The 24,638-nt window shown below is 53.6% G+C and overlaps 1 protein-coding gene and 2 long non-coding RNA genes across 4 annotated transcripts in view; 1 reads left to right on the forward strand and 2 right to left on the reverse strand.

Annotated features, from left to right (window-relative positions):
* Positions 1-4,265, reverse strand: part of PSD2 (pleckstrin and Sec7 domain containing 2) — an 86,081-nt gene extending 81,816 nt beyond the window's left edge. The window contains exon 1 of the mRNA XM_072956891.1: positions 1,750-4,265. The gene's annotated coding sequence lies outside the window, so the exon portion shown is untranslated. The remainder of the gene's footprint in view (positions 1-1,749) is intronic.
* A 546-nt stretch (positions 4,266-4,811) lies between these two features.
* Positions 4,812-24,638, reverse strand: part of LOC107033548 (uncharacterized) — a 56,760-nt gene continuing 36,933 nt past the window's right edge. For both annotated transcript variants that reach the window (XR_012067607.1, XR_012067608.1), the window contains 2 exons: positions 7,263-7,348; positions 4,812-4,997 (listed from right to left, as the gene is read on the reverse strand). This is a non-coding gene — a long non-coding RNA (uncharacterized lncRNA). The remainder of the gene's footprint in view (positions 4,998-7,262; positions 7,349-24,638) is intronic.
* On the forward strand, positions 21,864-23,180 carry LOC140689436 (uncharacterized). Its single transcript, XR_012064373.1, has 2 exons — positions 21,864-22,037; positions 22,743-23,180. It is a non-coding gene; the product is annotated as an uncharacterized lncRNA (long non-coding RNA).

Genomic DNA, 24,638 nt, shown 5'->3' on the forward strand with positions numbered 1-24,638 from the left:
GGGGGTCAGGATTGCAGCCTTTGCTCCCTCATTCTAAAGGAGGCCACTGCCACTGGAACCTGGGTTTGCCCCACTCCCACGATGCCAGCCCCAGGCTCGGGGAGGACGAAGATGACGGACAGTGAGAGCGAATGATTGTTGGGAGCTTGTGGGGAGGGCGGTGCTTCGGAACCATTTCCCCTCATCTCTAGCATGGCCCTTGGAAACTCAAACTTCTTCTTTCTTTACTATCAGAATCATTTCCTTCTCTTTGTTCCTTTCCTCAACCTCCCAGAACAGACCTGTCTTCACAACCAAATGACCCTTCAAAGTGTTAAGTTAAACAATAACTGCCTTTCTCCCCTAAAAGGCTTCCTACCACCAGCTTTTGCCTTGTGCTTTATTAGCACACGCATTGGTGTCAGTCTGGAAGGAGACTCCTAAGGAGCTAAAAGGGCTTGCCTTTGGGTGGTGGGGTTGTGACTGTTTTTCCCTTGTGTGTATTTTCTAATTTCCCTACAACAAACCCATATTTTCTCGTGTATTGAGAAAAAAGCAGTCACCACAGAAGCAGCCATTCTCATCCAAAGTATACCCAGAGGAGAGCTGCTTATGAGATGAAGGGCTAGAAAGGTGCTTTATGGGGTGCTGGGGCCACTGAAGCTGGAGAGAAGGTGGGCATGAGGGTGAGAGGGCACAGACCTCTCTGAAGCCAGCTGGGACCTGAGTGCAGCAGACAGAGGTGCGTGATCTGTGCTCCACAGGGTGAGCGAGTTCCAACCAGGAGACAGCATGAGAAGGCCGGTTTGGTCTCACTAGAAGGCGCTGTTCTACAATGGAACGGGCTGCCTATTAAGACAGCGAGCCCCTTGCCACATGAGATGTGCAAGCAAAATGGACAGTTGTCAAGAGGGTTAGAGAGATGTCTAGGCTGACTAAGAGAATGGATTAAGGGTCTCTGAAGTCCCTTAGAGCAACCCAGAGTGAGTTTTTAGTCTCCCTGACTGAAGTGTCAAAGGAGCTCAAATGCTATTTCTGACATTGGTGGCAGAGAGGGTGATCAGGGAGGACTTTCTGGAGGAGGAGGCCTCCAGCTTCCCATCATCCCCGTAACCCTGCTGCCCTAGCCCTCAGCCAAGGGGAAGATCAGAAAGGGGGCTGATGTTGCTATACATTGTTTTTCCCATGGTGATGGGGGCATACAACTGAGCTCACCCCAGAACCCCTGAACACCTCCTCCCCAGGGGCCTCTGGGAGGGGTCTCAAGTCCTCGCCTCCCTCCCCAGGCTGCCCTGGCCCTGCCCAAGAGGGACTGTGCCCTGATGAGGCAGGGAAACTTGGGGTGAGGTAAGGCCCTAGAGACAGATAAACAAGCCAGCGCTCATGCGCAGATGAACTCACTCAGGGTAGGACAGTGTTAGGGCACAGGCTGAGAGGTCCAGCAGGCCTGCTCTGAATCACCTGCTGAGTGACCTTGGGCAAGTGGTTCCACTTCTCTGGGCCTATGAGGATGTGGCTGTGAGGATGAAATGAGATGCCCTGGATGGCGATGAGCTCATGGCTTCCTTTTTTTCCTCACACACACAGCCACTCGGAGGCGGAAACAAACCGCAGAGCCCCGCAGAGGTTCACCCCAGACCTGCCTACCTGTGTCCCCCAAGCCCCCAATCTTTCCTCTCCCACCCCTCGGCGTCCTCGGCTGCCCCCACGCGGCCCTTGTCGGTACTGCAGCAGCCGGCCCTGATCACCCAGTCTGGGCCCCCCGCATACCTTGATGCGTTGCAAAGGTGAGGTATGGAGACATCTCCTGGTCTCTGGCGGGCAAGCCCTGGTCTTCAAAACTTCAAAGACTTGTCGTCATTCTCAGAGCCCAGCCTCAACCCTAGGTATGGCTCCGGAACCTCCTTGCTGGTTCCAGGCCAACGGTAGGAGCCCGAGAAGCAACACTGAGCCCTGCTGGCTGGGGTGGCCAGTGTGGGCAGGAAGGAGGCAGGCATAGTAGTGCTTGAGAGAGAAGTTCACAAAATGATCCAGGGCCTCTGGGAGTGTCCAGACACACGTGCAAACACCCACATGTCCAGGCCTCCGCGTGCACACATGCACACGGGCACACACCCGCAAGCACTGAGCGCCAGTGGGCGCGCACTGTCCCTCCCACACATGGGGACATCACCACTCAGTCAGCGCCTTTTTCCAAGCAGCCATCCCTCTGTCCCCTGTGTTCCCCCTCAGCCCACCTCCTGCCCACGACCTGAGGAAACCAGTGATTACTGTAAATTGAAAACACAAACTCCTTTCAATGGCCTAAAGCCCTGGATCACCTAGCCCACTCAGACCACATCTCCCACCTCCAGCCGCTCCCCCATTACTCACTATTTCTCCAGCAAAAACAGGCAGCACTCAATCACACTGCAGGTCCCCAGTACTTACTATTTCCTCTCCCCAAAATGTTCTTCCTCCAGATCCTCCATGGCTGCCTCCTTCCCTTCTTTTAGGTCTCAGTTTAAATGCCACCTTCTTCCAGAAAACCAGAGCTAAGAGGCTCCCCTCCCTCCATTCTCACCAAACATGTCTCCTTCAAAATGGATATTCTGTTCATTAGAGAAATACAAATCACAACCATCTGACATCCATTAGGATGACTACTGAAAAAAGAAAATGCAGAAAATAACAAGTGTTGGTGAGGATGTGGAGAAATTGGAACCCTTGGGCACTATTAGTGGGAGTGTAAAAGGGTGCAGCCACCATAGTAAACAATATGATGGTTCTTCAAAAAAATTAAAAATAGAGGGGAGAAGATACAGCTTAGTGGTAGAGTGCATGCTCAACAAGCTTGAGGTTCTGGGTTCAATCCCCAGTATCCCCAGTAATAAATAAATAAACAAATGAAACTAATTACCTCCTCCCCCCAAAAATGTTTTTAAATAAATAAAAATAAAATAGTTGACCAAAAAAAATTTTTAATTAAAAATAGAATTAATAACAATTTCACAAATCCACAAATGACAAATGCTGGAGAGGCTGTGGAGAAAGGGGAACCCTCCTACACTGCTGGTGGGAATGCAGTTTGGTGCAGCCACTATGGAAAACAGTGTGGAGATTCCTCAAAAGACTAGGAATAGACTTACCATATGACCCAGGAATCCCACTCCTGGGCTTGTACCCAGAAGGAAATCTACTTCAGGACGACACCTGCACCCCAATGTTCATAGCAGCACTATTTACAATAGCCAAAACATGGAAACAGCCTAAATGTCCATCAACAGGTGACTGGATAAAGAAGAGGTGGTATATTTATACAATGGAATACTACTCAGCCATAAAAACCGACAACATAATGCCATTTGCAGCAACATGGATGCTCCTAGAGAATGTCATTCTAAGTGAAGTAAGCCAGAAAGAGAAAAAAAAATACCATATGAGATCGCTCATATGTGGAATCTAAAAAACAAAAACAAACAAACAAACAAAAACAAAGCATAAATACAGGACAGAAATAGACTCATGGACAGAGAATACAGACTTGTGGTTACCGGGGGGTGGGGGTAGAGGGTGGGAAGGGATAGACTGGGATTTCAAAATTGTAGAATAGATAAACAAGATTACACTGTATAGCACAGGGAAATATACACAAAATGTTATGATAAATCACAGAGAAAAAAATGTGACAATGAGTGTGTATATGTCCATGAATGACTGAAAAATTGTGCTGAACACTGGAATTTGACACAACACTGTAAAATGATTATGAATCAATAAAAAATGTTAAAAAAATAATAAAAAATAACAATTTCACTTCTGGGTATATACACTAAAGAATTGGAAGCAAGTTTTGAAGAGATATTTGTACATCCATGTTCATAGTAGCATTATTCACAATAACCAAGATGTGGAAGCAACCCAAGTGTCCATCAGTAGATGAATGGATAAATGAAATGTGGTATGTACATACAATGGAATATTATTTAGCCTTTAAAAAGGAGGGGAATTCTGACACACATTACAATGTGGATGAACCTTTAGGACATTATGCTAAGCAAAATACGCCAGTCACAAGAAGACAAATACTGCATGATTCCACTTATTTGAGCCATGTAGAGTAGTTAAATTTGCACAGACGAAAAATAGAATGGTGGCAGCCAGGGTCTGGGGTGGATGCAGAGAATGGGGAGTTATTATTTAATGGGTAGAGTTTCAGTTCTGCAAGATGAAAAGAGTTCCAGAGATGGATGGCGGTGATGGTTGCACAACTATGTGAATGTGCTTCATGTCACTGAACTGTACACTTAAAAATGGTTAAGATGCTGATTTTATGTTATGTGTAGCTTACCACAATTAAAAATAATAAATTTTTTAAAAATCAAAACTTTTCTTTGCTTGTTCAATCCTGCCTCACTCATTAAACAGTGAACTCCAGAAGAGCAGGGCTCTGTCTGTGAGGTGCATCTACTATGTGCTGCCAGTCACCAACGACACTGGGAACAAGACAGACAAGGTGTCCACCTACCTGAGGCCCACAGCCTGGCAGGGAGGGGAGAAAGATGCTGAACAAATGAGTAAACAAAATTATCACCTATCAAGTGAAATGTAGAATGGCTTCACCAGGGAGAAATCAGCTGGGGCAGTCAGGCACGCCATCCTGGAGGAGGTGACATTTATGCTAAGACCCCAGAAACGATAGTCAGTCATCAAGCATCTGGGAGACCAGAGCTGCAGAGAGGGAACAGCAAGTACAAAGGCCCTGAGGTGAGCACAAGACTTATGCTAGAGGAACAGCAAAGAGAGGAAGTGGGAAAGCAGGGTAAATAGGAAAAGAGGAGGACTCAAGAGAGGGAAAGGGATGGAGGGCATTGTTGGTGGCAGGGAGGAGGCCCCACCAAGTCACTAACCTCCTCTTCCACAACAGGTGAGCTTCTATGAATGGTGGCCTCTAAGTGCCATGTGGGACACTAAATGCTTTTTATGCATTAGGTCAGAGAATGTTCACAGTGGTCCTGGGTGCAGGTGCAGTCATTGTCCTGTGGTATCAAAGAGGAAATAGAGTCAGAGAGCTTGGGTGAGTTGGTGGGACAAGAGCCAGAGGCAGTGGGGAGAGAGGCTTTACTACCCCCCACCCCCTACTGCCCCCCACCCCCGGCCCCTGTGCAGCCTGCCTTCCGCCAGCCCTTCAGAGACCCAGTCTGAGGAGGCTCTTCCCTCCCACCTAGCTGCACTCCCATGCCCACTCCCTCTGCCTCAAGAGCCAGGGCCTTCTACAGGCCTGGGCTGCTGGCTGACCACTGCCAAAGGGTTTCCATTGCTCCCTTCACTGCCTCCCAAAAGCAGGCCAAGGAGAGAGAACCCACCCCCTCGCCCTCACCCACTGGGGGCAGCACTGGGAGAGGGAAGACAGAAGCCCTCTCCAGCTTCACAATAGCCTCCTCTGAGGCTCCTCTGCAGGTCCTGTCCTTGGGAGGCCCGTCTTAAGGTGAGGGAACCAGGGACCCCCTGGAGCTTGCAGGCTGGATGGCAGCCTGGTAGTCAGTGAAGATGTCCTCCAAGGCCAAGGACAGCATCATCTTTCAGCCTGAGGGGCCTGCGCTGCCCTAAACCCTGGACTGTGGTACAGGGGGAGAGTGGGACCCCCAGGGAGAGCCTAGGCCTTCCACCAGCTGGGAGGGATATAAAGAAAAGGAGGTGGTTCCATCTCCTGTCTTCACTCCTGGGCTCAGGGAGCCTTATCCACCACCCTGGCGGCACCACAGAGGGAACACCCAGTAGTAGGGAAGCCTTGGTCCCCATTCTTACAGCTCCCCATCCTAAAATAGACATGGACGGGGTCTTCCACTCAGAGCCCATTACACTTCAGGACCCTGCAGAAAATGGAAATGCAGAGTCTCTTGTCCAAAAAGCAAGGAGAAAGTGCCTAATTTTAAAGGCACTCAAATATAAAACTAAATATGGGAAGAAGGCATAACTCCATTATACAGTGTGTGCCTAGCATGCATAAGGTCCTGGATTCAATCCCCAGTACCTCCATTAAATAAATAAGTAAATCTAATTACCAGCCCCTGCCTCAAAATAAAAATAAAATAGTTGGATAAAACTAATATATATAACGCTTTTCTCTTTCCTATGTGGTCTATCTCTCAACTTGTCATGATGTTTTTTATTTGCTATTTAATGTCATTCTAAGAAAAGAAAAATTAACACCTTTGACTAGCATGACCTTTACCCTTCACCTTTATATTGTGCAATGCCAATTTTAAATGCAAATGTAAGGACAGTTCACTTTCATGCAGAATCATCAAAATGATATGGTTTGTATTTTGTATGCACATGTATTTCATTTTTACCTGAGGGGTGGAAACATCACACAAACTCAATTGTTTTTATTTCACTTGGTTCCTGCACGTCTACCAATACTCCCTACCTTTGGCTTACTGATGAGTAAGGAAGGACTGAAAGGAAAAAGGACTGAGGGTTTCTCAATCCTTCCCTGTGCTGTCATCATGGTCAGCATATGGTGTTGGCTTCTCCAGGGAAATAATACCCTGGTAGGGAAGAAGCCTTGACAAAGAAGCGGGGCAGGGGAGTCTGAAGAGTTACTAGGGGGCTATGACGCTCTGGCCTGGCTGCTCCTCATGGAAGACCCATGGGACATGAGGGCATGGAGGTGACAGGTTGTCGTGGGAACTCTGAGTTCCCTCCATTGGGCCTTATTCCACTCTGACCATGCCACCCCCTGCCTAGAACCTTCTGTGGCTCCCTAGTGCCCTCAGGATAAAATCCATAGCTCTATCCCTGAGCCCCAAGGCCCTGCCTCCCCTCCCACCACTGCTCATTGCTATACACTCTGCTGCAGCCATAGCCCTGCCCTCCTTGAACTCTGAGCTTGGGGCCTGCTTTTCTTTCCCTGCAACTAGAATCCTCTTCCCCATCAAGCCTGATTTCTGGCTAATGCATACTCATCCTTTGGGTCCTGATAAGAATATCACCTTCTCCAAGACTTCCCTCACTTCCCAAGCTGAGTCAGGCACCTCCCCTGGACTCTCACAGGCCCCATACTCCCCCATCACTGCCCAGCAACCTGTCTTCTTCTGTCACTACAGACGGGCTCTGAGAAAGCAGGACTGGCTCCGTTCAGGTCAACAGCCCTAAACCTCAACACATATTAGGTGCTCTATAATGGTTGTTGAGTGAATGCCTGAGTTCACAGCAGTGGCAGTCCTCGATTCTGCCCAAGCTATTGTCTCACAGGTCAGGCCCAGGCCGGGGAGGAGGGACTAACAGGCATGACTCACCTACTATGTTCCAGGCTCCAATGGCACTTCGCATTCTGACCTTATTCTTTACTCTCATCCTGCCCAGGAAGGGGGTGTCTTTGTACCTGTTACACAGATGAGGAAACAGAGGATGGGACCATCCTCTTTTCTCACCAACCCCACCCCCCCCACCCCCACCATCACACACATACATCCAAGCCCCAGCCAGAGTGACCAGACAAATGTCCTCTCAGCCAGGCCAATCCAGATGTCCTCTTTTCTTGGCCAGTCCCAGAGAGAACACAGTCCCAGCTGGGGCCCGTCCCATCCTTTCTCCCTCCCCCCTCTTCCTCCCCCTCCCCACTTCCTTCCTTCCTGCTCTTGGATATTCCCTTTGCAGGAAAGGCCGCAGGTTCCGGGGCAAGGCCCCCAGGTCCAGCTGCCCAGGCCAGGACACATGCTTCCTCCATCAACTAGCCCTCTCTGCCCTCCCCAGGGGCCGGAAATATGATCCAGGCCTAGGGAACATGGGAGCACTGCACAGGGGACAGCCCAAGGTCATCTTGTCCCTCCCTCAGCCTCCAGCCCCAGCCCAATCAGAGGAGTTCTAGAGCTCATCCTGGAGGCCTGGAGTTGGGCACTGAGCATGGTAGGGGCTCATGGTAGTCACTCAGCCTGTGAGCTGGTCATGATTCTTCAGGAAGACCCTGAGCGTTTGTCAAGATAATAACCTCTGGGATCTCACGTGCTGAGTCACTTTACATAGCGCCCGGTACAAAGTGAGCGCTCAGCTGTCAGTGTCTGTGATCAATATTATTTTCATCAACATCATCATCATCAGATTTAATCCTCACAACTATCCTGGGAAGTAGATAAGAGTTTTTAATCCTCATTTTATAAATCAGGACACTGAGGCTTACCTGCTGGGTGCCTCAGTTTCCCCATTTACGCAGTGAGGAGGAAGATGGAAGAGGCATCTCCAACGACCTATAAGTCTAAGGGAACGCACTCACTAATCCACTGAGCAGAGGCTTGCTGCGTGTTATCCTGATGCCAGACCAGAGACAGGCACAAGAAAACATTTCTGTCCTTGGATGGTCCTACAGGCCAAGGTCACCCAAGTCCAGGACAGACTGCAGGAGTCTAACCTGTATCCTTCCTGCTGTAGCTCCATCTATTTCCCCAAAACACAGAAAAGAAAAAACCTCAGATTGTTGGAGAGGGAAAGGGCACCCCAGGACTGCTGAAGATTGGGTAACAGGTCCAGCCTGGTGGACAGAGAACTGAGGTCTGGCAGGTAGGCCAAGGCAGCAATGGGGTCAATTCAGGAGTAGGTCAATCGATGGGGATCCCATTGCTAAGGGTTTAGGGCCAGGCAGGAGCTGCCAGGCCTGGAATGGAGCTGCATCAACCTACTGCCACCACCCCTCAACTCCACCCTCGCCTTCTACAGGCAGCACACCCCGCATAAAAGCCAGAATTGCTGAATCCCTGAGTAGAGATCCATTATCTTAGCCTACTCAGCACTCCCCCCCACCATTACCAGGCCCAAGCTCCCTAACCAATGTTCTCCCGTATCCCAAGCTCCAGTCCCTGTGCCTTACCCAGAGAGGGCACTGGATTGGCAACAACCCCAACTCCCAACCATCCGTGTGCCAGCTCGAGGACAGGCCCAACAAATTAGGACTCTGGAAGAGAAAGGAAAGGAACGTGCCACCTTGTCCCCGCGCAGCAGCCCAGGGAGCTGCGCTGCTCCATGGCCACCAGAGGGCGCGCGCGCCCTCCCAGAGCCGAAACCACGACGGCGGCGGCAGCAGCGGGCCTGGCGAGGCTAACCGAGGATAAGGGATGAGGGTGCGGCCACTCCCAGCAGGACTCCCCCGAAATGTAGCCGCATTCTGGGCGCGGACTCAGGCTCCGAAAACAAAGGCCTCAGATGCAGCCCCTCGACCTCCACCAGGGCCGCGCCCCGCGCTTCGTTCTTTGACTGACTGCTCGCGCGCCCTCTCCTGGCCGCTGAGAGCACTACATTCTGGAGGAGCTCGGCTGGGGGTGCGGGTGGAGGGAACTGGATTTACCGGAAAGTAGAGAGGGGCAGGGGGTGTATAGCAGGAGTACTGGGTTGTAGTGGTTAGCACTGGGTGAAAAGGAGTACCGGGAAGGTACTGAGAACTACATTGGATGTGCAGGGTACTGGGTGGGTATGAGGAGGGCATTAGGGGCCACTAGTCAGGTACTGGGGACAGTGAGTCATCCCTGGGAGATATTAAGGGGAACCAAACCTAAACTAGAAGGAGGGCACCAGATGATTACTGAGTAGTAACTGGGCGAAGGGCTGAATGGATATTTGAAAATACTGAGCAAGCACAGGGGGAGAGTGGATAACAACCAAGAGGGTACTTGGAAGTACTGGCAGGCCCTGGGAAGATATTGGTTGAGTACCAGAGGCACTGGGTGGGAACCGAGAAGGAGGTGGTCATTGAGCTCACAGTGGGAAGCACTGAGTGGGTTTCAGGGTACTGAGAACATGGGCATTACTGGTGAGAAGCAGGGATACTGGTAGACATAGGATGAATACTGGAAGTCACTGGGCTTGCACTCATCCCCTGGACCAGGACAGCACTTCCCCAGCAGTACCTCCGTGCTCCCTCATAACATCCCCTCGAGCCAGAATCATTGTGCCATTTTCACAGCCAGGACTTAGATCAGAGATGTCCCTTGGCCAGTGAGAGTCTCCTGCCCTGACCAGAACCTGTTCCTGATTTCCTGGCCAGAAGTGGGGGGAGTACTGCACATGGTCGGAGGACAGAGCCCTCATATTGTATACCTCCCCCAGATGGAGAGGGAAGTAAAGACAGGTCAGCCCCTCATCTCTAGAAAAATAAGGAGCCCCCTCCTCAGTCCCTCCTACCAGGCTTCGGCCTCCTGGCCCAGCTTGCTGGCTGCTCGGCCGGGAGGGGCTGCCAGGCTCGGCCTCCTGCCCACTGCGGGGCGCCGGGGGAGGGCGGCGCGCGGCTCGAGATGCCGCGTTGCCATGGAGACGCTGCCGCATCCTGACTGCTCCTGGCAACGGGGTCCCGCAGCCAGGCAGGCGCTCGGCGGGGACCCCAGGGAGCGGGCGCGCCAGGCTGCCCACGGCGCCGCCAGACCCCCGGGACACGGATACGAATCCCCCACCCACAGATACCCCTCACTCATACTCCCACGGCTCACACATGTACACAGGCTCCCCAGCTGCAGCAGCCCAGGCGAAACTGCAGCTCAAGCCCGCCCTGCAGCCCCTACTCATTAATTCAGCAAACATTTGCCGACCGTCTCAGTGCCAGGCGCGAGATGGCCACTGCGGCTGCGGCGACGAGTCACACGGGGACGCAGCGTCAACCCCCCCCCCAACTCACAGCCCACAGAGGAGGCAGACACAGAAACAGTGCGATCAATACTGTGACCCCAACAACAGCCACCCGCTGACTGTGCTAAGCCCTCTTCATGCAGTGTCTCACCCAGACTGCACTACTCTTATGAAGCACTGTGAGAACCCCTTTTCACAGATGAGTAAACTGAGGCATGGAGACCTCACTTATTCACCCGATGCCACATAGTGTGGCCACTGGGATCTTAACCACTTCCCCACACTTCGCCTGCAGGGAGTGTTTCCAGGGTAGAGATGAGGGAGAACCCAGCTCAGCTGGGGAGGCAGCAGGGAGAACTTCAGACTCGAGCTTGGGGACCTAGGAGGAAATGCAACTCTGCCAGGCTGAGCAACATGAGACACGGTAGGCCAAGAGGCCAGCCCAAGCAAAAACCTAGAGAATTTAGAATGGCAGGCTGAGTGTGTGGGAGAGCAAGGGCAGAAGATGTGGTTAGAAAGCTGCTTGGAGGTTGATCTGGGAGGCTAGGTATGCCAGGCCAAGGGGCCTGGACTTCATTTCTAGAGGAGTAGGAAGAGGTGGGGTGCACTGACTGCTGTTCTGGCAACTGTGGGGAGGGGGGCTGGCCTAGAGTGGGGTGAAGCTGGGAGAGTGGGGAACCATGGCCATCATCCCAGTGAGGGACAAATGGATCCAGCCCCTGGCCGTGGGGTCCAGAGAGGAAGCAGGACACCTCCCTCTTGCCCTCCCAAGCAGATTCTTCTGCCTGAACCAGAAACCCAGGGAATGACCCCAGAGCTAGACATATGATAACGTGGGGACTTCGGGAGGGCAGCAAATAATAACATGCTTCAGAATGAAATGAAGAAAGACCAAGGCTAGATCCCTGGAAGGACTTCCAAGAGGAATGAGTTTGAGTTCCTGAGAGAGGCCAAGGAATCCTTGAAAAGAAAAGAGCCCCTCACACATATGGGCATGGAGCAGACAAGCTGTCCCTTCCAGACCCCTCCTGCCACGGTTCTTCCTCCCTGGCCTGTCCAGCAGATCGTGTCTGGGGCACCCCTCTGAGGAGACACAGCATCCACCCCTAACCACCCCCCACCAAGGTTAGCCTAATTTTTTCCCTTCCATGGATTCAGGTCATTGCTCCCTGTCCTCTCTCTGAGGCGCCGTGGAATGTGACTAATTCCCTCCCTTCATTTACAGGTCCTGTTACCTGGGAGGTATTTATAGCACGACAGCTTCCCTCCCTCCCCAGCGACTCAGCTGCTCTCCCCCCAGGCCATCTCTCTCCCACTCGGCCAACCTTTGCGTCCCCTCTCTTCTGCCACCACTCCACCACCCCCTGCAGCTTCCCCCCACCCTGCAATTCCGCTACAGGAAGAGAGGCAGGCTCAGGTGGGAGGGGGCTGGCCCAGCAGCCTGGCCTTTCTGAGTGGAGTGCCGCCCGCAGGGGGGGATGCCCCTCGCCTCTTGAACACCCCAAATAGCAACTTAGGGGCCAGGCCAGGGGGACGGTGACAATTGGCCAACCCTTCTGTGATCTCACCATGCAGTCTGATACTTATAATAGGTAGCAATTATTGAGTGCTTTTTATTATAACCTCTAGTTTGCAGATAAGGAAACTGAGGCTCAGAAAGGCCAAATGACCCCCCTCAGGTCTGTATAGCTGAGGTGGCGTACTCCTACACAGCCACCCTCCAGAGCCCTGCCAGGTGTGTGGGAATACTGGCTCCAAAAGACAGGTTGGGTGGGGTAAGGACTCAGGGATGGCTAGAGGGATGCCTGACCAAAACATACCTCACAGAGCCAGCAGCGTCCCCCCCTCCCCCAACCCCGGTCACAAGCCATGGCTGATCTGCCCAGGGGTTGGCAGAGAATGGCATCAGATGGAAGTTACGGGGCTGCAAGACACTGCCAGTCCCACACAAATCTCCTCCTCCAGGCAGGGGCGCTGAAGAGCTGCAGTGGAAGGGCACATGCCTAGCCAAAGACCAAAAAGGGAGCCCTGTGTCAACAGAGGATGAGTGAAGAGAAACTACAGCAGAAGGGAAGGAAGTCAGACCCCAAGAAGGACTTACAGGTATGGAGAACCAGCTGCCCTTTCACATCCTCAATCTCACAACTGCCCCTTTTCATAGCTAGGAAGACTGAGATCCTAAGAGATGAAGAGACTGGCTCAGCTTTTCCCAGATCCTCTGACCAGAAATTCCACAACACTGATCAAGTGGCTTTGTCAAGATTTCCGGGAGATGGGAGGGAATGGAGGAGGAGGCTGAGTTCAAATCCCAACCTTGTACTCACAAGCTTGGTGACATAGTGCAAGCGACTTGGCCTAAGACTTGATTTCCTCATCTGTAAAATGGGCTGACATCACCTGCCACTCATAGGTGATCATAAGGACTCAGAGAGGTGAAAAGGGGAGAGCATTAAACATGGGGCCTGGCACACAGTGGGAGCTCCAGAAATGTTGGCAGGTAATACTGTGGTTTGTATTCCCCCCACACCCCACTGCTTCCTTCTTTCTCAGATCTGAGCAAAGTGGCCACATCTTTTTCCTGAGCCTAGGGCAGCCTGAGGATAAGGGCTGTGCTTCTACCATCAGCCTACCACAGACTATCCTTGGGACCACAAGATCCCCAGGCAGGCTGCTATTGGGAACGAACATTCACTGCTATCACTGTTTTCATTATCATTGCTATATCATTCTCTGTGGTTGTAGCCCCATCAGCACTCACCCAACTAGGCTTTTGGCTCCCACACAAACCCTATCTGGGGGGTCATGCTGGGTCCAACAGCCTCCATTGTACCCCCCTTTACCACTACTCCCCACCATGGGGTGCCAGGAACTGGCCTGGAAGAAGAAAGACCCTGAGTCATTCTGATTCCTGCTTCAGGAAGCCAGAGCTGACAGCAGCCTAGCCAGCCCCTCCAAGAGAGACATCAAGGGCAGAGCTAGATCCCTGGAACTCTCCAACAGCCCAACCCAGGGACTGAGCACAGCAGCACCAGAAGCCAGATTTAGGAGGCGAGGCTAGTGGTTGGACCCTGACAGAACAGGAAGTAGCAGCTGAAGGCATCTGTGAGCATCCTTGTGGATCTCCATCACCCTGGAAGAGAGGGAGCCTCACCCAAGTTACAGGTAAAGGCTACAGACTCAAGAGAGGTTCTGTCAACTGCCAGCCGTCACACAGCACATGGTAGGTGGGGGCAGGCATACCTGCTCAGATGGCCACATCCATTGATCCTCATGTCCTGAGTGGACAGCCAGACTCAGGGCTTGGGTAGGGGGAATGGAAGCAGCCAGCAACCCCGTCCATGCTGGCAGATAGAGAGTGGGACCAGGTATACCAGGAGACTGGGGACAGAGGTCAGGGAGCCAGACAGTGGAAGTGAGGCACTCTGGGCAGCAGGGAAGTGCAGTGGGTGCTGCCTAGGACTGAACATCACAGGCTTTAGTCATCATCCTGGCTCACCCCAAAGACCCCTTGGGACCTTGGGCAAGGCCCAGCAACTGAGTCTCAGTTTCCTCAGTCATGCAATCACAACTCTGAGCGCCAAAGTACCCCCTGGCAGATCTGAGTCAGGCCTTCCCAGGCATACCCACAGTGCCAAGAGGATGAGGGGCTAGCGAGGGGTCTGCGCCCAGGCGACCATCCCTTCCCCACCCATGGGCACCTAGGGTCCTCGAAGAAGAAACACGGTGTATACAAATAATTAAACAGAAGAATTGGAATGATTAGGGCAGATGATTATTGTCAAATTATGATTTATCTTGTAGTGGAATTAGTATTCCCCCAAAGGGCCCGGCGTGGCGCGGCGCCCGCCACGGCCCGTGATTAATCGCCGTCTCCAGAAGGTCACCTCCAGCCACTGCAGATTAACTCAGTGGGGAAACTTCTTTCCGTAATTCAAGCTGTTGTTCCCACAACCTGTCATCCGCCGCAGAAAAGGACGATTTCGTCAGGGAGCCCAGGGTGGGGGGCCGTCCGCTCCCGGAGCCCCCCCCCCCCCCGGCTGTGGACATGATATATGGTGCGTCCCGACACGGGTGACCACGAGGGGGGGCAGCGTCCGCCGTGGGGTGGGCAGCGGGAGGCAGGAGTAGGGGGAGCGTGGGGGGAATGAGGCGCCGCCAAGCAGAAGTAGGCTGTGAGAGGAGAGAGAGCACGGGCAGTGGCAATTAGGAAGAAAATTGGATTTTTCAGCGTCCAGAGGCAGCTGGGATCTGCGGTGTGCGGCTCAGCCACTCCCTTCCCCAAGGCACACAGGCACCCAGCTCCAGCCAGGCAGGGACTCCCCAGGAGGGACGGAGGACAGGGGGACAATGGACCTCCTTCTGGAAGGTAGGAGGTGTAAAACCAACAGACAGCAAAAAGAACCTGGTCAGGCCTGAGGCTGGATCCTGCAGAGCCCTCCAGCGGAGAGCAGCTTTCCTGACCAGAGCTAGAACCAAGATCCCATTTCACCAGCAGGAGACACTGCCAAAGCCACAGACTCAAGTCACCTGGGGCTGCAAATCATGGCCGCCTCTGTCTGGCAGCCCAAAACAGGTCTAGGAGGGGGCTAAGGATCTGTGTCTTCTTGTGCATGGAGAACAGTGGGGACAGAGCCCCCCCCATCCCTGCCTCCTCATCCCAGCCTCTGCCCATGCCTTAGTTGCCTGAGTGAGAGGGGGTGTGAAAGCACAAGTACCTCCCCTCCCTCTATCTCGTTTACCTTCCATTCAGGCCTGCTGGTCTTAGGGGGCTGGGGATGGAATGTCTTGTGCCCATAGTACAGATGAGGAGACTGAGGTAGGGTGACTTTCTACTGTGCAGCCGCCCTGGGTCCCCAGCAGCCTCACCTCCAGGCTCCTTCAGTCTCTGCCCTTTTGAGGTCCAGCAGCTCTCTCCAGTCCAGCCCCCGCCACTCATCCTCCCCATCTCCAGAAACATACACGGTGCATTATTCTTTCAGGCCTCTGAGCTTTGCACATTCCTGAAAAGTGCTTCTTGTCCCCAGATCTTATCTGGTAAATTTCTCTTCACTCTCAATCCAACTCATCTGTCCCTCCAGGAAGAAAGGGTGCACCCCAGGCCCACTGGGAGCCCCACCCACATGAGGACAGATCCCCTTGCGCAGGAACTGTGCTCTCACTGGCCTCTCCCACCAGAATGGGCACTCCCTGTGGGCCTCCTACATCTATCCTGCTGTGTGAGCACAGACCCAGCCTGAGTACTCAGGAAACCATCTGGAGGGTGCCAAGGGCTCAGGGGCATCCACTCCACTCCCTCCAATCCCCAAACCATGCTTACCAGAACCCAGGCCTGAGAGTTGAGAGGCAGAGGACAGAGGTGGGGGCCCCTTGCTGGCTGGCGCCCTCGAGGTCCAAAGGCTTGTTTTCAGTTGAGAACAGACACATGTATTATGTATACCCCGGTTTGCTCAGAACATCCTCTGGTCTGAGATATTTAGAGTTGTGAAGACCCAGAACTATTTGGGAGAGAAAATCTATTTCTTTCCTTCTCAGGAGTGAGGGTAGGAGAACAACTCTCCCCAAAATCATTGGGACTAAACACTGGCATTTTCTTTGGGTGATGGGGGACTTTCCATCCTCTGCCGGGACTGTCTGGCAGGCACCACCCCCCTAAGTCTTTGGCTGATGGTGATGATAAAAACTCTCATTTCTATTACAGCTTACTTTCAAAACACCCTTTGCTGCATTCACTTACTAACTCTTCACAGACAAGCCGAAGAAACTGGTTAACCCCATTTCACAGACGAAGAAACAAACTGGGGGGCGGTAGCAGATGACTTGTCCAAGGACAAGGGTTGTAAGCAATGGAGCTGGCTGTAAATCTAGGGAGATTAATTCTGGTCCCACTCCTCACCCAGTCTACCCTGTGGAATCATCACCTCCCCACACACGCAGCTTCAAAACCTTTACCCCTATCTTTCCCCAAGGCCCAGGCTGGATGGGACAGGGCAGGGGAGAACTCTCTTTCTGTAAGCTCTCAGTCTATAAGCCTAGTTCATAATCCTAACCATGCCCCTCACCAGCTATGGAAGCTTAGGCTTTACCTGTCTGCACCCCCACTTGCTCATCTGTAAAATGAGTTTCCACTGTGTAGGGCTGTTGTGAGGATGAACCAAGGCTGGGGCCTGGACTGGCAAACAGTAAGTCCTCAACAAGTGTGAGTTGGGCTTGTTTTTTCATGTTCACCATCTTACTGGTCTCCCGTGGAGGAGGTGGAGGAAGCTGATAGCATCCCCATTTCCCAGAGGAGGAAACTGAGTCAGCAGGGCTTCCAGCAGGCAGAGGACATTATCAAATAAATGATCCTGAAGGCCAGCTTAGATTCTGCGCCTCCCCTTTCAAGAACCCTCCACTGCCCCGTGCCCATGGAATACAGCACAAACACCCAGCCAGAGCAACCTGGAGCTTCTCCTCTATTCCTCAGACACTGCTGGTTCCTGCCTCCCAGCCTTTGCCCAAGCTGGTCCCTCTGCCTGAAGTGCCATTTCGCTGCTAGCTCCACTTCTGTTACCAAAATCTTTCAAGGCTCCACCTGAAGGCCAGGCCCTCCAGGAAACCACCCCCAACCTCCAGCCCACTAGGGGGCCTGGTGCCACAAACCACCTCGTCCCGCAACTAGGTTTTCTGAACCCCCTGCCGGGTCGGCAGGGCCTTCCCAGTCTGACCCTGGGCGCTTGGGCGGGACACACGGTGTTTGCCCCGGACCCCGGGGGAGAGGGAGGAGGAGGGGGCGCACAGCCTGCCCCCCAACCCTACACCCTCCAGCGCCGCGGCCCCGTCTTTGATCCGGCTGCCTCAGCGCCCCAAACCTGATTGGCATCGAATTACGCCGCGCGGCGGAGGGAGATAATGGCGGGAGGCGCGGCAGACATGAAAGGGGGGGGCGGGGGCGCAGCGGCAGTCCGGGCCGTTGTTAATGACCCAATAAAAAGGAAGAAGGGGGAGAAATAACCCTCCCTTCCATCCCCGCCCCCAAGACAGCGGCCGGTGCACACAAAGCCGCCGCCGACTCGGAAATTACCGCGGCTCAGCCCAGCGCAGCGTGACTGGAGGGGGTGGGCTCACCTGGCGGGCGCGGGAGGGAGGGCGCCCAGGCACAGCCGCACACACAGTCACGCAGACGTGCACACACACTCATCCTGTCTTTACTATTTTTATATTTTTTCCATCGTGCAGTTTTTGCATTCGTCGTGACTTCTGAAAAAAATATTACACGAAGAGAATTTTCCTGATTGCTGAGAAATCTGGTGCCCACCGTAGTCCCAGCCCTCAGTGACACGCACACACCGTGTCTCATATGCGCACAGATACAGTTAAGACACAGACTCACTCAAGTGACACACACAGATACTGACACACAGACGACGAACATACCATCACATGCACTGTCACACCTAAGGTCACTTGCAGAAACATACAGAGCTGTATGGACACACACCCAGCAGGGTGTGCAGAGATGCTCACAAAGACACACCCAGAAGCTGGGAAAGAGACAGACATGCAAAGGTATACACACTGAGACAAATGAGGAGGCAACTCACAGAGACATACAAACACATCACAAGATCATGCAGAGAGAGACAGGCAAATTGATACATACTGAGCTCTATAGACAAACAGAATCCCAAAGACACACACACACACAAACAGACCCGGGACACGGAAGCACACACAGTGACACATGCATCCACACACAAATCCCCATCACAACAGTCTCTAGGACACACCCCATGCCCTCAAGGCCACACATTTCACACTCACTCACATGTGTTCACTTGTGTTCAAGTGAGTTCGGGAGGACCAAACGCTGGGTTGACCCACAGCAGAGATGATGTGGGGTCACTGGGACACAGAGGCCAGAGAACATGGCAGTGGGGGAAGAAGTAGGGGTGCAGCTGCTTTGAATCCATGAGGCTGGGGCAAATGGTTTTAAATTGTCAGAATATCAGTCGAATTTATCTCACAAATGGAGTTCAACACCTCTGCCATGGGACTGTGTACTAAATGTTGGCTGCCATTACCACGTGGACTCCCTTAGGGGCAGCCCAGACTCTCCACTGCACCTCTCTCCACTACACACACACACACTCACACTTCTTTTGGCTACCAATCTTTTTACTGCCAGGAAGTTCCCTCAAATCTAATCTGAGTCCCTCAGGCTGTAAACTAAGCCCAGTTCTGGGAATGCAGAGGGCTAGCCCCTCCAAGGAGCTTCTCTTGCTCCAAAAAAACAGCATTCTGCACACCAGGGGTTCTAGGGGCCAGGTGGGTCTCTGTGGGGGGGTCAGGCTCTGGGTTAGGCATGCTTTGCTCTGCTGTCTAATTTCAAATCCCAGCTCCACCATGAACCAAGTGTACAACTTGGGCAATGACTGGCCTCTCTGAGCCTGGGTTGCCTTCACTGTCAGATGGGTTAACAGCATCAGCATCTAACACAGGAGGCTGCTGGGAGGATGAAACAGCTCTCAGGCTGAGCTCACGGACCCTGGCTGAAGCTGTTAGTCCATGTTGGGGTCAGAGGTGAGAGGTCAGGGTGCATACTCCCCCCACACACACCAGGACAAAGGCCTTCACTGCAGCTCCTTCTTAGGTGCACAAGAGGACTTTATGAGCCAAACCTCAAGGCCTAATTAATGCGATTAATCACAAGCCCAGCCATGTAGACCATGGGGACAGCTGGGAGGGAGGGTCACAGTCAGCTCAGTTACCCAAAAGGATGGAGGGGCAGGAAACGAGATTCTCAATGACCTCCCCTTCTCCCATCACCCTCAACCCAGTCTAACCCAGCCCTTGCTGACCAGAGCCTACCTCCCACCCCCAAATCACTGAGGAAGTCCCTTCTCGTGTCTAAATTCAGTTCCTCCTGCTGCAGCTCAGGAAACACATGAGATTTGCAGTCAAAGTCTCAGTTGTCCCTAGACAGGCAGGTTAGAACAGCTGTGATTGGTCTCTGGGAGGCTGGGCTGTATAATGCTGGGTTTGATGGTGGTGAGCAGGTTGAGGCAAAACCTCTCAGAGCAGAGCGTCTGGCCCTGGAGAAAGGCAAGAATAAAGAAAGGAGCTAGTGACAAGGAGGGAAAGGCCCCCTTCTTTCTCTAAGGGGCCTGTGTATATGACCCTGCATGAGGAAGAAAGGGTGGAGGTGGTCGAAGGCTCTGGCCAGGGCTGCAGTGGGAGGGGGCAGCCCACTCAGGCAGGGGTGCTGCCGCGTTATAAATCACCCTCGACTCAATTAGAGCCTGTGAAAGGTTGTGCACACCCAGCAGAAAGCGCCGAGCTTGGCGGGCAGCCAGCTCCCTGCGGGGGGTGGGGGCAAGAGATCTGGTGTGTGCCTATGTGTGTGCACATGTGTTCGTGTGCCTTACTGTGCAAACGTGTTTGCGTGTCTTTACGTATACCTGTTTGTGCCTGTCTGTTCTACGTATGCATGTGGGGTGGGGGGTGAGCACATGTGCCTGTGGATTCTTGGGTGTGCAGTATGTTTGCATATCCTGTGTGTTTGTCACGGAGTGTGTCTGTATGTACCTGTTTGTACCTATCTGTGCTGTGTGTGGATGTTGGTGTGGATGTCTTCGTGCCTGTGTATACCCAGGTGTGAGTGCATATGTTTTTGACTGTTGCATGCCCAGGCCTGATCAGTTGAGCTAGATGTGGGGGTGGGGGGATGTTCTTGTGTCAGGGAAAAGGCTCTGTATTTAGAGGGAGATACAGATACATGGAAATACGGAGACAATGAGAGCCGGCCCAGGCCAGTAGGGAGTCTGTGACAGGCCGGGGGTCCAAGATTTCAAGAGAATGAAGGTCTATGCACTTCTAAGGACCTGCCAAAACTGACCACCTCCAAACCTGAGTAAAGAGGCTGGACACCAGCAAGCCATGGATGGAGGAGCTACCCTAGGGCAGCCAAGGAGCAATCTGGAGTCCCTCCCTCCCTCCCCAATAACTAATGGTGATGAGCAGTTACCCTGGGCTGGGTGCTTGGCTAAATCGTACATTTAAGTTATCTCACTGAAACATGTGCTATTAGAATTCCCACTTTGCAGATATGGAAACTGAGGCTCCCAGCTTGCTCACAGTTAATAAGTAATAAAGCCAGAGTCTGAACCTGGGTTTGTCTAATTCCAAAGGTCTTTCCACCTTTATTACGGCTTCCCCCAGGGGTTCCCAGTTGTCACACTCTAGGGAGGTGGGGAGGAGAGTCTGCGTATGTGTGGGTGGGTGAATATGCCTCCCCATCTGTCTGAGCACTCTCCGAACCCCAGGCAGCTGTACCCCCAGTGCCCAGCACACAGTAGATGCCAAAGAAATATCTATTTGTTAGCAAGAGTAAGAAGGCAAGACATCCTGTCCCACTCTGAGGCTGAGTAACTTGGCAGAGGTGTTGGGGTGGAGGGGGGTGACTGTGACCCCTCCCCCTGCATGGATACTGGCCACCTCTGCTTCCTTCCCAGGGAGGGGGCACTGCCATGGGCCCCAGAGAGGGCTGGGAATAGGGGCTGAGGGTTTCCCAGAGCCAGGCTGGGTCCTGCTTCATCTTCACCCACACCCAGCAGTGGGACCACCTGATGTGTCTTTAGACCAACACCATGTCTCACATGTCCCTTCTCTACCCAAGCCACAGACAAAAACTTTCAGACCCACCCATGTCCCCTGAATCAGGGCCCCCATGAGAGAGGTCTGCACAGGCACCATTAGCCAGGAGCCAGTTTGGGCCTCAACTTAGTCTCCCCCATCTACAATGGTATGTGTCTGTGAAGGTACAGGGGGGGATCTAAACCACTGAGTCCTGGGCCTCCTTGCACAGCCTGGAGAACCCAGCCAGGCATATGGCCCTCAGGCTCCAGATCCAACAGCCTGCCCTTCATGGAGAGTAGACTGCAAACCCACTATGGGTTCAGCTTCTCTCCTGCCCCAGATACCAAGTCTCCACAAGGGATCCTCCTTCCTCAGCCTCCTGGGAGACCTCCTCCCTGAATCATGTTCTGTTCCCTTTTATTGACCAGGTGCCAGAAGTGGGAGGTGGATGGGTGTCCCTGAGGGCAGCCTCCAGGAGGAAACCTAGCCGTGTGCCAAACATCACCCTACATCTTCTGCAGGCCCCTGCAGGCCCCACATCTGGAACCATTTCTGGTAGGAGAAGCACAGGACTGAACTGCCCCTCCTTTGATGCTAGGGCTACGGGGAAAGGTCATGCCCTTTGAGGGGTTGAGGGTCACAATGCATGGATGACACCCCTCCTGAAGATAGGAAAACAGAGGTGGGGGAGGTGGGAGGAGCAGGAAGGGCTGAGATCTGGAGAAGCAGCTTGTACAACGTGAGGGATGGGGGTTGACTCCAGAAAGGATCCAGAAGATGACCAGCATTTTAATCCGGGAGAAAAGGCCAGAGCCAAGCTTCATTCTCGCTAAGCCTCAGTTGCCCCATTGGTAAAGTGGGAATATTACTTCCCGCATAGGATTTTGGGGAGGATCCAGAGTGAGAGGATGTTTCAGCATGAGGCCAGCACATCAGTTAATGCTCAGGAGTGGGTGGTAGCTTGTATTGTTGTTATTATCATTTTGTTAAAACATAGCTGTTTCCCACCAAAGCTCTCCATCCAGCTGAGGAGACCAGGGGGAACACCCCCATCAGTCAGGAATCAGACACTGTATCACTGGGAGGGGAGGATCCTGGAAGTCTGTACGGTCAAAAAGAAACTCCCAGAGGAAGTAGCCTAGAGTTCATCCTTCAGAGATGAGAGAGTCAGGCAAGCTGGAGTGGAAGAGAGGGCATCCCAGGGGGCACAAGGGCTTGAATCAAGGCCCAGAGACAGGAGGGCACTTTCAGCACAGGTGGGCCTGATTGTGTGAGAAGCAGACAGGTCAGCTGGAGTGGAATGGGTATGGGAGCTGGCATGAATTAACCAGGGAGATGAGTGAAGAGGGGGACCAGATCATAACTGCACCTCTCTGGAAGGACTCTCTGCCCTGAGGCCCACCCTACCCCCACCTGCGCTGCATCCCAAAGAAGCCCTTAGGATCTGCAGGAGACCACAGACACCCACCCCAATGTATTCCCCCCACCCAGGGCTCCGAGAAATCAGGTGGCTGCTCTCTCTGTTTATTTATTCCCCTGTTTTTTTCCCTTTTCAGGAGACGATAATTATTCAGATCATCGCTGTGATTTACTCGGCAATCAGAGCCGCTCGATGCGGTGGCCGGGGAGCCGAGACAGACGAGCATCGCCAAGGAGGACGAGGCCGGGGGCTCAGCCCCCCTCCCTCGCATCCGCTCGGCCTTTGTTCTCTTTGAGGTCTGCACCCACGCTGCCTGGAGGGCAGTGGAGGCGCCCACCCCATGGACACAGCAGCAAGCTCAGGGTCTTGGGAGCCAGTGTGCACACGTGTGCGTCCTGGGGAGGGGAGTGTGGAAGCTCTATTTTCCTCAGTGCTGGGCTGAGAATGGTGGAGCTACAGTGAACATGTTTGTGTGTTGGGGAGGGGTGGTTGGGAGTGTACCCCATGCATGAGCATTGATGTCAAGTGTGTAATCGAAATATACGCACCTGTGTGATTACCTGGGGCCCAGGGATATCTGTCTCTGCAGGTTTGTTCAGAAGTGCAAGAGGCAGGTGCCCAAACATTTGTATTTTAGGCACATAGCAGAAAGGGGAGAAGGGTTGGGGTTCCTGTGCTGAAGCTATCTGAGGTGATCATTGTTGGGACAGGGGCTGAGTTCTAGTTTGGTCTTTCAGACAACGCTAGTAGGTGGGGGTGGGGGGTCGGGTTGGGGGACAGCGTTCGGTTCGCATCCAAATTCGGAGTCCTTCTGGTCAGTGCAGGGGGCCCCAGGGGTCACGTGGATACAGATGTGGCTGTGTACAGGCGTGTATACACACGTGTATCCGCAGGCCTGCGCCCCCTCTTGCCCGCCGGCTGGCGCGGTGACGGTGACCTCATTACCGCCTCCGCAAAGGCCCCTTGAAATCCCTGAGCCGTCGCATTTGGCTGCTCTAAGTGATGGGAACGGCCTGCGCTTCCTGATCAATCGCTTAAAATTCAGGGTCGGCTCGCTCGCGGGAGAGGGCTGCCTGCCAGCCCCACGCACCGCGCTCTGCCGCCTCCCCCCCACACCCCCTCCCTGCTTTGGGATGGGGGGGTGCTGCAATACTGCCGTATTGGAAAACATCCCCGCGCTGGCTGGGGGGCCCGGTGGGGCCAGCGCTGGAAGCCGTTCCACTCGAGCAGATGGCTGTGAAACTTTGGCGGCGAGATAAATTGGGTCTGACGGCGTGAGGCCGGCTCACAGATGGGCGGGATTCTCACGCCGGCCCCCACGTCCGGCCCGGCCGCGGGCAGGGCGGGCGCCACTCAGAGCCCCCTTTGGGCATCCGCCGGGCCAGCAAAAGCCTTCGGGGGGCCAATAGCCTCTCTCTGCCGGAGGTACCCTCCATCACACTCCTTCCGGCCCCAGATCTCCCCAGAGACAAGCCCAAAGGGAGGGGCAGCCCACAGCCCCCGCTGCCTGGTCACCTCCGCCAAGCTGGCAGCTGGGCTTTCCCCCTCCTCTGCCATCCGCAGAGGCCTGAAGCGTGAAGGTTAACAGCTGGGGGGGAGGCTGCGTCTCCTTCCCTCACCCCTTCTCTGCTGCAGCCCCGCCCACCTGCCAGCCCTGGGGATGTCGTAAACAGGGCTGTGAGGTGTGTGGGATGGGCGGGGGGGGGGGGGTGGCGGCTGAAGAGAGGGAGAGAAGAGAGCCAGACAAAGAGAGGAAGTGAAAATGAGCAAGAGGCGAGGAGAGACCTAAGCAGAGACCGAGGGACAGAGAAATCTAGAGACAGACACAGGCAGAGAAAGAAATGAAAACGAAGATGTAGAGATAGACGGAGATACCCACAGAGAAAGGAGAAATGAGGGAGGGACCTTAGAGCCAGAGAGGAGACACACAAAGAGAGTGGGAGGAAGGCGAAGGATAGGATGAGGGGACGGAGGAGAATCAGGCGGGGACAGCCTCAGGCTGCAGGTGATCGTTGTGGGGGTGGGGACGAGC

This window comes from Vicugna pacos, chromosome 3 (genome assembly GCF_048564905.1).
Source record: "Vicugna pacos chromosome 3, VicPac4, whole genome shotgun sequence".
NCBI lineage: Eukaryota > Metazoa > Chordata > Mammalia > Artiodactyla > Camelidae > Vicugna > Vicugna pacos.